Consider the following 13,749-nt stretch of genomic DNA (forward strand, 5'->3'; position numbering starts at 1 on the left):
GGCCTCAAATTCAGATCAACTTTCTCACTGTTAGTCAAAAACAAAACAAAACACCTCAAAAAAAAATGCAAAACAAGCAACAACAACAAAAAAAAACCCCACCAGCCAACAGGGGTTAAAATTGCACGATTAAGCTGGAAGGCAAATTATATGATATACAGAGAGGAATACACATCACCAAAATAGTTTTGAGAGCATGAAACACTCACGTTGAAATGTTTCCTCTGTATTATCCCAATTTTCATGAAAGGAAAATTGATATGTAGTTTCCTTCTTTACAGATATGAAAAAAGAAGCAAGAAGGCAAAGCCGAGAGAAACATGCTACACTGCCAAGGGCCACAGTGGCGTTTGGTTGTTTTGGTCTTTGTACCAGCAACTCCCACACCCACAGCAGAGACCCAGACCCTGCTGGACTACACGTTTTTCCTTGCAGTCCACACTCGAACAATGGACCCCACTCCTCTGGCAGCAAGTGTCTTTCCATACCATTGCAATAACACGGCACTGCCACTGTCCGAGGGCTCTGGAAGCCTTTGTAAATGTACTGCATTAAAAGATTCACACCATTCTTGTCCAGAGATTGAACAGCCTTTTCAATATCATTAGCTTTAAAAGAGGTGCGCCCCTTTAAGACGATGCTGCCTGCTCGAGCCTTCACCGCCTGACTCTTGGTGTTGATGGGGGGATATTTCAGGGCTGCCTGTAGGGTAGCTGTCATGTTTCCTGTGATGGAGGTTAAGGGCTCTGCCTTTTTCTAACTGCATAGAGTATTGAGTTCCCTAATCCATCTTTTGAACAGTTTCACCATATTCTAGTGACTATGTATCCTCATAAGGGTAGATAGAGCCAGAAAAATGGATTCTCATGCCCCACTCCTCTTGCAAAATGGCACTGGCATACCTCCAATCAAGCTGAACTGGCAGACAGTGCTTGGGGAAGGAGTTCTGCATAATATCCCTTTTGATGGCAGGAGTGTGAGGCTTTTGAGCACTTCAAAGATCAGTCTATGGTGCAAAAGTGGCGTGGGTGACTATGTCATTTGCAGATTTGGTAAAGTCCACTTGGTGGCAACAGGGTGACTGGTAGCATCTGGTGCTCTGTGGGCAGTGGTCACAGGGAGGGTCCCTTCGTCAGGCCCCCTCTGCAGTGATGTTTGGGGCCGTGTGCCCAGAGCCTTGAGCCTGTTTTCCAGCTCATCCAACGTTTCTCTGAGCTGCCTGGGAGTCTTTAACAAATTTCTTTTTCTGCTTAATTGGCCAGAGTATGTTTTTCATGCTTACAACTAAGAACTCTGACCTAAATACTCTTTATGAAAAAATAATGATTAAACAATACTAAATACAAAGAGTGAGGAAAAAGAATGTGCCATCTGTCCTTACTTCATCAGTAATAAATTATCTTTGACCCACTCTCTCAGCTTGTCTTTGACATTTGTTTTATCCTCATTACTTTGCTTTAAAAAAAAAAAAGAAAGAAAAGAAAAGAAAAGAAAAGAGCAACCAAGTTTTGAATTCTCTGTTTTGCTCCTCCCTTGTACAGGATGGTAATTGGAGATATTCAACTCGATGGGGTGTAGCCTTCTACCCAATGTCAGAATTTCCTAGTCTCAATATCCTCCCCCCGCCTTCATTCTGGCAGCAAAGATGGCTTTGGGTATAGGAGATAGGAATGGGACAAAGAGTCAAACTATTGATTTTGGGGTTCCTACTGAGATTCTTCAAACCCCTCAATAAGGGAGATGTTCATCTTCAAAACACAATTTTCAATTTCAAGATCCAGATATTTTAGGGTACCAAGAAATTCAGTGAGTTGTCTGTTAGAAGTCCAAAGATCTCATCTTTGAGTATCAAGATCAAACTGGGAGAACTCACACACTAATGTTTCTGCCAAAATAGAACATGGAGGATGTCATAAGCAGAGGTGTGGGTTTTATTGTACTCTAAAGGAGACATAGCTAAGGAGGGAGTGGATCTGGAGAAGACTTGGGGTGACACAGGAGGACAGAATGAGCTTTGTAGACCCGGCTGCCCAAGAGCAGAAGCAGCCAAGAAACTAATGGAACAATGAATATCAGCAGAAGTGACCACACGACAGACCCTTGCCTGCTTCTGATACCGTGATCCTTGTCACATATCACTTAGCTCACTGCTCAGAACATGGGAGCTGGACTAAGAAACGTTGCTCCTATTGCCATCACCATTTATATGAATAGGCAGGAGCGCTCCTTGGTCACCACTGGAATCAAACCCCTGCCCAGTTATAATAGGTTATTGAAAAGAGGGGACGGCTGATTTCCAAGAGAACATCGGTGCACAGTGGCATCCGGGGCACACTCAGACTTCCAGGGAAGGTCAAAGTTGGGAAGGAAGCAGAACACTGGATTCTGGGAGGCTGGGGATGCCACGCCTTGCTGGTGCCTCTGAGGGGCGCCATCACTGAAGGAGTTGCAGTCAGGCTGCATAGATTCAGGAAGAAGGAAAAGGAAGGTGGGGGTGTGGGGGCTCCTATGAGGCCTGTGGGGCAGAGAGAAGACAGCACTGAACCCTCAGACACAGATCTGGGGAGTTAAAGCATAATGTGACTGGGACAAGGCTGGTAACCAGAAGCTTAATTTTCTCCTCTTTCTCTTGTGCTCTTTTCCAGCAGAGGTGGTCTCAGATGCTCTCCGTGACTCCCTAACCATCCAGCTTATGCCTAACCATCCCCCTTGAGGCTGGGACCCCTTCCAACTGGCTCCATGAGCCTCACTACCTTTGTTTTTCATCTCTTGATTCCCACCCACTAGTCTGTAATGCTCGGGCCACTTTTGAGGGTTAACATACAAGCTTAAAAATAAAAATATTTGGGAATTAATACCTTTCCCCCCACCCCACCCCCCACATAGATTGTAAGCTCCTTTGAGATATGAACCCCCCTTATACAAGATGCCTTATATTATGTACTACACAAACAGGATAGTCAAATATTAACTGACTGACATCTATTTCCCTTAATTCTGATGGGAATGTTCACGGCTCTGTCCTCAGCGTCACTGGTGACAATATCAAACAGCACTAGATGTTCCAAACGTGTTTGTTTTTCTTTCCCAAGAGGACTACCTTACACTCCCCAGAGTAGTTCACCTGGTGGCTTACCAAACCACAGCCTTGTCCAATAAAGTCATCTGGCAAATGACGTCACAGATACTGAAGCTAATAACCTTTAGGACAAGCCAAGATTTCTGGCTTGACTGCTGGCTTGAAGTATCTGCAGCCCTTGTTCATATTTTCTTACCTTCGTTCCACATTTAATTTTATTAAAAACATTGTATTGATTGGCAAACTAATGAGGTTTAATAAAATACTATATGTAAACACTTGACCCAGCTTAGACACTAACCAACCTCTCCCATTGTGAGCTATTCTTGTTACCGAATCTTCAGAGAAATGATTTTATTCATCATTCTCTCATGTAGCCATTTACTACACCAGATGAGAAAGCAAGGACTAGTTGTTGAACTTGGCTTGATTTGATATTTTTTTGCTTGATGCATTTTTAATGTATTCCCCCTTCTTCTTTTCTCTGCATTTTCTACCTTCTAAAGTGGTCACAAATATTAGCACGGTAAGAACAATATGAAAAGAAACTACCTTCTCTGTGAATTATTCATGGCCTTCATTACTCAGAAAGGACTGGCCTAGTTTTCTATTTCCATAGGGACATTTTGCACAGCTCACATGCAGTGTGACTGTTAGCAGTCATGACAGGTAATACTTTATTCCTCTAGATCCAGACATCCACACACCCTAAAACTTAATAAAAAGCTGAAGCCCCTCTTGGGAAATTGATTTACAAGAAATTTACTGTCTATTTGGGTATTATGCCTATTCTGCGATGGATCTCTCAGGACCCTCTGATGGGACTTAAGTCAGTAAAACATGTAGGGGACACTTTCCTGTATTGAACTTGCTTCTCCTCTACTCAAAGAGGTAGTGTGACCCTTTCCTACCTGGGAGCTCTAAATGATGACTGCTGATGACAGTGTTAGCCCGGTCCAACGGTTCTAAATTTTCATCTGTCTCCAAATCACCTGTAAAGTTTGAGAAGAGTCATAATCCAGGTCTCTCTACTTCTGCCCTCACCTTTACACACAGGTTTTAACGCACTAGGTCAGGGAGGTGGTCCCAGGAAGCAGTGCACCAGGTCACTCGTTGGCAGGCAGTGCCCAGAACAGTGTGAGGAATGCTGGTAGATGCCGTTCACAGGTTTTTTCATTCAGTGAGCGTTTACGGAGTGTTCAGGGTAAAACTGGATATCATGAGAGAAAACTATGCATTCCGTGTAGGAGACAAAAGATACAAAATACTGATGAGTAGAGGGTCTGCAAAACATGTTCACCTCCATTTTTCCCCCTCCGTGTCACATATGTGAGAGGCAGTGATTGGTGTTTCCATTTTACAGAAGAAATAACGTTAAGTCATTTCTCCCAGGTTCTATGGCTGCTAGGTGATAGACATAGATAATATCCAGGACTTTTGACCACTGGGGATAGAAGGAAGAAAACTTTAATGATAGGTACACTAACCCTCTGAAAGACAAGGGCATCAAGCTGTGCTGACACAAAGGTCCATTGCTATGTTTACCACAGGGAAAAATTGGAAACAATCTAAATAAGGATTTGGTTAAAAGAATCCAAGTATTGTCTATTCACACAATGGAATACTCTGCAGTCTTTCAAAAGGAAAAGGTAGATCTTTATTAATGGAAAACATGTTTGTGATGCATTGTAAAGTTTTAAAAGAAACCACAGAACTCCATGTACAGAGTGATCAATTTTATGCATAAACTATGCATGTATTTAAAATTCTTTGAGGCCTCCCCCAATGTTTACAGCAGCACTATCAACAATAGCCAAATTAGGGAAAGAGCCCAAATGTCCATCAACTGATGAACGGATGAAGAAGATGTGGTATGTGTAATGGAATATTATTCAGAAACCGAAAAAAATGAAATCTTGCCATTTGCAACAATGTGGATGGAATTAGAATGTATCATACTAAGCAAAATAAGTCAAAGAAAGGCAAATACCATATGATTTCACTCAAGTGTGTAATTTAAGAAACAAAATAGATGAACTTAAGAGAAGGGAAGGAAAAATAAGATAAAAACAGAGAGGGAGGCAAACCATAAGAGACTTAAATACAGAGGACAAACTGAGGGTTGCTGGAGGGGTGTTGGGTGGGGGGATGGGCTAAATGGGTGATGGGTACTAAGGAGGGCACATGTTGGGATGAGCACTGGGTGTTATGTGTAAGTGATGAAACACTAATGCTGAAAACTAATGAAACACTAATACTGAAACCAACACTACACTATATGTTAACTAACTTGAATTTAAATAAGTAAATTAAAAAAATAAAATTCTTTGAGGCCATTTCCGTCTACACATTGAGAGAGAGAGAAAGTGAGAGAGAGAGCACTATGGAGAGAGAGAGAGAGAGAGAGCGAGAACACTATGAAAGGTGTAGATTACTGCTATATTTTTTGGCACCCTGGTGAATAGTTGCCATTGTAAAAATACTAGTCAATAGAGCTTTCACTTGACCCTTTATGGAACAAGAGATAATTTCTCTAAGTTGTATGTAAATCTGAGACATATTTGGTATAGAAAGAACTGCATTAGGGGTCTTGGCCATTGGTTAGGGTCTCTTCTCCTTAGAATCACAGCTCTGTGGGAGCCTGGGTGGCTCAATTAGTTAAGTGTCTGACTCTTGATTTTGGTTCAGGTCATGATCTCAAGGTTCTTGAGTTTGAGCCTCACATTGGTTTCCGCACTGACCATGTGGAGCTGGTTGGGATTCTGTCTCTCTCTCTCTCTCTCTCTCTCTCTGCCCTTCTCCTATTCTTGCTCTCTCAAAATAAATAAATAAATAAATAAATAACAAACTTTAAAAAATCACTTTTTTTTAACATTTAAAACAATTTTTAATGTTTATTTTATTATTTTTGAGAGAGAGAGAGAGAGAGAGTGTGAGCGGGGGTGGGGGGAGGGCAGAGAGCAAGAGAGAGACACAGAATCTGAAGCAGACTCCAGGCTCTAAGCTGTCAAGCACAGAGCCCAATGTGGGACTCGAGCTCACAAACTGTGAGATCATGACCTGAGTCGAAATCGGACACTTAACCAACTGAGCCACCCAGGTGCCCCTCACAACTTTTTTCTTAACTATAATTATAATGCTATTCTATTTCATATGCTATAACAGAGTAACATTAGTGTATGTACCCAAAACAGCAATAAAATGAAGGTATTAGTTTATAAGAGCCAAGGATTGAAAAAAAAAAATTTTTAATTGTCATATACTTTGCAAAGGGAAATGCATTTAGGAAGAAGATTGTCTTTTGAAGGTGAATCTTTGACTCTTGAAAGGCAAGTACTGGCTGGAAGAAAGGAAAAAAAAATAAAAACACATATGTGAAAAATAGTCAAAGAAATTTTCCAATTCACAACTACAGAGTGCAATAAGATGATACTTTATTGACGTTTCCTTGTATGCTTTTCCAGAATTGGGTAATGTGTATTATCATTATCATTCTACTTTTAGCCCATCATGGTATGCCTTTCCTGGGCAGGTCCTAGGGGGACAAAGATGACAAGATAATATCTCTGCCTTGGGGAGTCAAGAGTCTTACCCTTTATTTTTCAACCTGCAATAAATTCTGTTCCAGGTAAAACAAGCGTGGGCAGAACAAATGATGGGCAAAGGCTCTTAGGTGAAGAGTCTCATGTCTTTAGTGGCTGATTTATTATTTTTAACAAGATGAAATGATTTTTTGTGCTTGTGAATACTGAAGTTTGTTTTTTTTTTTGAAAACAAAAGATTACTTTTTTTTTTTTTTTTTTTTACTCTTCATGAAAACAAAGCCTAAAGGAAAATAACACTTAATTCTCATTAGAGTGTCTTATCACATTTCTAGGTCATGGGCCCCCCATCCACGCCCCCTTAAGAATCTGATGAAGATAAGGAACTGTCCTCGAACAAACCCATGAACTATTGCAGCTAGTTTTAGGAGCTCAAGAATGACCAAACCTATCCACGGACACCAGGAAATCAATTCTGTTCTAGAAGGCTGTTCTTTTCAAATGTAAATCTGATACTCTTCAGCTATTTTTAGAGCACCTATACTATGAAAAAGCACTATGTTAGATGTAGCGTTGTAATCTGCTTTAACAAGCCCTTCAAGTGATTCGTCAGAAGTGTCAGCATGCTGAAGTTTGGTATCCACTAGCCTAAACCAAAATATGCCGTACGGAGGCCCTGGCCCCTGGAGGTGAGTTTTTACCTATTTGGTCTGATGTGGGGAGCCAGTCATTGGTATTCCTAAAACATCTCCAGGAAATCCCCATATGCAACATAGTTGAGACTTATTGGTTTAACGACTGGAATGTGCCTTCTGTTCCTGATAAACACCCATAGCCCCAAAAGGAAAAAAATCCACGGTCTACACCTGGTATGGCTCCCAGCATGCGTGCACTGTGGCTCCAGGCTAGGAGCCTTAAAGGACTAGGCAGCCCTGCTTCCATCACAGGGCACTTTGGAAGCTGTGTCCCGACGCCCCACCTCCCCTGGACTAATTCACCCTTCAAGCGCAGGAGCTCCAAATCCCGCTTTCTAGTTAGTTAATAAATATTAATTTCTCTTTGGGTTTTTTTTTTTTTTAATGAAAAAGATAAAAGACAATTTCTGAATTGTCTGTATGAAACTCGAGGATAGGAACTCAATTCTGTGGGTGGAGGCTCTTACCTTCCAATTGCTGTCCCTAGCAACAAATAGATCAATTTTTGTTACTGATCAGCCTCTCTGCTAACAGCTTCTGTTAAGACATCTATTTCACAATGAATGGAGAAATCTTTGCTTTGAAGAGATCGTAGGCTTTTGATTTACATGACAGGCAACTTTTGCAAGTCACTGCCCTCTGGAATATCTGCAAGGGGTCACAAACATCAGATAAAAGTCACTGCCCTTCCTATTAGAGTGATCTTTATTAAATAATGGGATATATCTATTATTATAAAATAATAATAGCCACCATTTTATTGAGCAATTAGTATAGATAGCCACTGCATTGGGCATATTGCATACATTATTTAATATATTTTTCACAAGAATTACTCAGAGTTATTATTCCCATTTTGTAGATGTTGTTCAAGGTCAAACGTTCAGCATGCAAACCCAGACCTTTCTGATTCTAGAGTCTATGGACTTCTCCCCACGTTGCATGATCCTCTCTCTGATTGCAATGCACAGAGCCCTCACAGTCACATGCTTCCTAAATGACCCCGGGGAAAGACTCATATGACAGAACTCCAAACTCCTCTTGTAAGAGCACTCTTAAACTGTTTGAGAAATTACTTGCACCACTGCTCACCATCTCCCAGTTCTAGTTGCTGTGAGAGCTGCCTCCAGTTTAAGCTGGGAAAACATTCTTATTTGATAGGAGATTTATCTTGGCATTTGTAGGGAGAGCCTGTAGAATGGATGGACTCATACGGTCATCTAAGACTGCACTGAAGTCACATAGAATAAAATACCTCTCTAAGAATGATCTGCTTTCTTTGGTAAGTTGAAGAAAAGTTAAACACATTGTTTAAGCAACGAACTATCCATTTAGGGCCTGATGGATGTGATATGTCTTTTTATTAAAGAGAATAAACGTACATTTGCCAAATCTTCACTTGGCTTGGTTACATGATCCTGACATGACAACAGCCTGCGGGAAGAGTTTCAGGTGAAACAGAATTTTGGCACGTGCTTGCTGTTTAACAACACCATGGTTCTTGCAAGTAACACAGATCCTAACGACTTACTTGCCTTAGAACAAAATCGTCACATTGTGTTCTTCAGGCAAAAGCAATAGGTGCAAAGTCTTTCTTTTACAGAATTTCACACTTACACCTCTATTCTCTGTGGAGTCTGAAGGACCACTTGTAAAGCCTCCAGAAGCCCTTCGGTCCCATCAGGTTAATTACTGGTTCACATGTGGGAGATGCACAAACAGTTCTGCATTTCCCTGCCCAAGGCTGCTTCACTCCTGGTATGTTGCAAATCTGATTTATGAATGATAATTTTTAACCTCCAGCTTTATCATGTTGGATTATACAAGTGCATTTCATCAGAAGGGAAAATAGAAAATAATAAAATGACCATCTCAGAGGAAAGGGAAGGCTTCAAGGGAAAATGGTATAAATGACTTTAGCCCACATTGCTTATTTCATCACAACCATGGTCTCTAAATGCTCATGCTTCATGCTGGCCTGGAAATGCCAAATGTTTAAGAAAGAGATGATGTTGTGCTTGCTAGGAATATTGCTTTCTTCATCCACATGTGAATATTGATTTATTACATCAACAAACATTTTCAGAAAATCAGAGTTTTTAATCCATGAAACATTTAATCTGTCAGGAACCAAAGTTCTTGGTACAAGTAAAAAGAGAAATGACTAAATTCAGCAGTTAATTATATCAAATGCCACTGCCATTTTATTTAAATTTATTCATAGAAGATCAGATATTGAAATAACTTTTAATTCTCACAATATTTTTTGTTTTTTGAGAGAGAGAGAGAGAGCATGAGTAGGAGAGAAGGGCAGAGGGAGAGAGACAGAGTCTTGAGCAGGCATGGAGCCCGACTTGGGGTTTGATTCCACAACCCTGGGATCATGACCTGAGATGAAATCCAGAGTGGGATACTCAACTGGCTGAGCCCCTCAGAAGCCCTATCAGTATTTTTAACAGTAGTGAAGAGTGATATAATCTAAATAGTCATTATTCAAATTAATTATGGTATTTAATAAGTATTATTTGATAGAATATTCAAATATTTTTAAAAAATTCTTCCAATATTTTTTAATAATATGAGATATGTTCAGAAAATAAATCCATGAGGAAAAAATCAAGGTATAAGATTGTTCCCAAAAAGCAAAATTGTCCCCCCAAACAAAAATATGTAAATATGCAAAATATTAGAACGTAATAGAGCAGAATATTAGGAGTATTTACCTATGAGAGCTAGGGTTGTGGGTAATGTTCATTTGCTTCACGTTTTCAATATTGTAGATATATTAAAATAAGCACATATCCATTTTTTTAATAAGAAGAAATATTATTTTGGTCTATCAGCAGGAGGAAAATTAAAATTCTGAGGAATCTCAGAAATCATCCAGTGAATAACTAAGAGTTAACTAACTCAAATGATAAATACCCCAGTCAGTCTCATTAAAGATATTCATATTTATACTTAATACCAAAAAGGCCATATATGAAAGACCCACAGCTAATATCATCCTCAATGGGGAAAAGCTCAAGGTTTCCCCCTAAGGTCAAGAACATGACAGGAATGTCCACTCTCACCACTATTGTTCAACATAGTGTTGAAAGACCTAGCCTCAGCAATCAGACTACAAAAATAAATCAAAGACAAATCAGCAAGGAAGAAGTCAAACTTCCACTCTTTGCAGATGACATGATACTCTATGTGGAAAACCTTAAAGATTCCACCAAAACAAAAAACAAAACACAAAAAACAAAAATGCTAGAACTGATACATGAATTCAGCAAAGTCACAGGATATAAAATCAACGTACAGAAATCGGTTGCATTTCTATACACCAATAATGAAGCAGCAGAAAGAGAAATTAAGGAATCTATCCCATTTACAATTGCACCCCAAACCATAAAATACCTAGGAATAAACCTAACCAAAGAGATAAAAGATCTATATGCTGAAAACTGTAGAAAGCTTATGAAATAAATTGAAGAAGACACAAAGAAATGGAAAAACATTCCATGCTCATGGATTGGAAGAACAAATATCGTTAAGATGTCGATCCTATACAAAGCATTCTACACATTCAGTGCAATCTCTATCAAAATACCACCAGTATTCTTCACAGAGCTAGAATAAATAATTTTATTTTTCTAACATTTGTATGGAACTAGAAAAGACCCTGAAGAACCAAAGCAATCCTGAGAAAGAAAACCAATGCTAGAGGCATCACAATTCCAGACTTCAAGCTGTACTACAAAGCTGTAATCATCAAGACAGTATGGTACTGGCACAAAAACAGACAAATAGATCAATGGAATACAAAAGAGAACCCAGAAATGGACCCACAAACGTACGGCCAATTAATCTTTGACAAAGCAGGAAAGAATATCCAACAAAAGTCTCTTTAGCAAATGGTGCTGGCAAAACTGGACAGCGACATGCAGAAGAATTCTTACACCGTACACAAAAATAAACTCAAAATGGATGAAAGACCTAAATATAAGGCAAGAAACCATCAAAATCCTAGAGGAGAAAAGAGTCAACAACGTTTTCACCTTGCCCACAGCAACTTCCTACTAGACATTCTCCAGAGGCAAGGGAAACAAAAACAAAAAGGAACTATTGGGACCTTATCAAGATAAAAATATTCTGCACAGCAAAGGAAACAATCAACAAAACTAAACAGCCACCTATGAAATAGGAGAAGATATTTGCAAATGACATATCAGATAAAGGGTTAATATCCAAAATCTATAAAGAACTTATCAAACTCAATACCCAAAAAACAAATAATTGAGTGAAGAAATGGGCAAAAGACATGAATAGACAGTTTTCCAAAGAAGACATCCAGATGGCCAACAGACACATGAAAACGTGCTCAACATCACGCATCATCAGGGAAATACAAATTAAAACCACAATGAGATACCTCATACCTATCAGAATGGCTAAAATTAACAACTCAGGAAACAACAGATGTTGGTGAAGATGAGGAGAAAGGGGAACTCTTTTGTGCCGCTGGTGGGAATGCAAACTGGTGCAGCCACTCTGGAAGACAGTATGGAGCTTCCTCAAAAAATTAAAAGTAGAACTACCATACGACCCAGCAATTGCACTACTAGGTATTTATCCAAAGGATACAAAAATGCTGATTTGAAGGGGTACATGCACTCTGATGTTTATAGAAGCACTATAAACAGTAGCCAAATTATGGAAAGAGCCCAAATGTCCATCAACTGACAAATGGATAGAAAAGAAGTGGTATATACATACAATGGAATATTACTCAGCAATCAAAAAGAATGAAATCTTGCCATTTGCAACAAAGTGGATGGAACTAGAATTACAATGTTAAGCAAAATAAGTCAGTCAGAGAAAGATAAATATCATACAATTTCACTCATATGTGGAATTTAAGAAACAAAACAGATGAACATAGGGGAAGGGAAGGAAAAATAAGGTAAAAACAAAGAGGGAGAAAAACCATAAGAGACTCTTTTTTTAACTTTAATGTTTATTTATTTCTGAGAGAGAGAGAGAGAGAGAGAGAGAAAGAGAGCAGAAGTGGGGGGTAAGGCAGAGAGAGAGGGAGACACAGAATCTGAAGCAAGCTCCAGACTCTGAGCTGTCAGCACAGAACCTGAAGTGGGGCTCGAACCCATGAATCATGAAATCATGACCTGAGTCAAAGTAGGATGCCTAACTGACTGAGCCACCTAGGTGTCCCAACAAACCATAAGAGACTCTTAAACACAGAGAACAAACTGAGGGCTGCTGGATGGGTGTTGGGTGAGGGGATGGGCTAAATGGGTGATGGGTATTAAGGAGGGCACTTGTTGGGATGAGCACTGGGTGTTATATGTAAGTGATAAATCACTAAATTCGACTCCTAAAACCATTATTACACTGTATGTTAACTAACTTGGATTTAAATGAAATAATAATAATAATAGTAATAATAATAAAGATATTCATGTTTAGATGTAAAACTTTTATGAAAGAGTGTCTATTTTATAGATACCACCGGTGCCTAACACCTTCGTTGGGAGTTTAGTCTTATAAGATACTGGTTTGTAAATATCCACTGTTTTCATGCTGGAAAGAGAATAGAAGTTGCCTGTCGCAAAGAATGTTGTCAATAAGTATTTGTTGGTTGAAGGAAGGAGTAGGAATGGTTACTCAGATTGTAATGAGTGAAGAGGTCACCATTTGCCCACTTTCTTTTATCACTGCCATCTTGGATTCTTTTTTATTTAATCAACCATCAAGTATGTTTATGAACATTTATCCTATAAATATTCTAACCATAGTTTTCTCTAAGCCACCTCTAGAAGGACGAGTTTTACTATGCTTATAACAGCAATAGGAATTCAACTGATACTAAGACTACACGCGTCTTAATGAGGGTGTGACTTCCTTCTGACAATACGGAAAAGAAAACATCAGATCTTAAACGTGCATATAGTTGTCTCAAAGTCTTGAAACGGTAGAAACGCCTCCCAATAGCACAAACCCTCCTGGGTGTTCACTTGTAGTGGCTTGGCAACCAAGTCCATAGACAGCAGAGTAAACACGACTCATAGCCCTGATGCCAAATGCCTTGTTGGCGAACATCTTGTAATTCTGGAAGACCCATGTGCAGAAGCTGGACCCTAGTTGGAATGCAAAGCAATGGATATCCCTAAATTGGAGAAAAGAGATTAGATCCACCCAACTGAGAAACTGCTTGTCAAACAAAAGTTGTAGTTTTATATTCTCGGGGCTCTGTGGCTATTCATAACTCTCACGAACAGTTTAGGGTCTTTTTTTTTCCAACAGATGCAAACAAATCAGCCAATGGCATTTTAAAAAAAAGAGTATATGAAAACATTTAAAATTTACAATTTAATTGGGGGTTTTGGTGTTTTTTTTCATGCTTTGAGAGTATAAAGAATTTGAGGGT

At 39.3% G+C, this 13,749-nt stretch overlaps 1 pseudogene; it reads right to left on the reverse strand.

Moving 5' to 3' along the window:
* Positions 1-410: 410 nt before the first annotated feature.
* LOC125939143 (actin-related protein 2/3 complex subunit 5-like) lies at positions 411-13,421 on the reverse strand (annotated as a pseudogene).
* Between the last annotated feature and the right edge of the window lie 328 nt (positions 13,422-13,749).

This window comes from Panthera uncia (assembly GCF_023721935.1).
Source record: "Panthera uncia isolate 11264 chromosome B2 unlocalized genomic scaffold, Puncia_PCG_1.0 HiC_scaffold_24, whole genome shotgun sequence".
In the NCBI taxonomy this organism is placed as follows: Eukaryota; Metazoa; Chordata; class Mammalia; order Carnivora; family Felidae; genus Panthera; species Panthera uncia.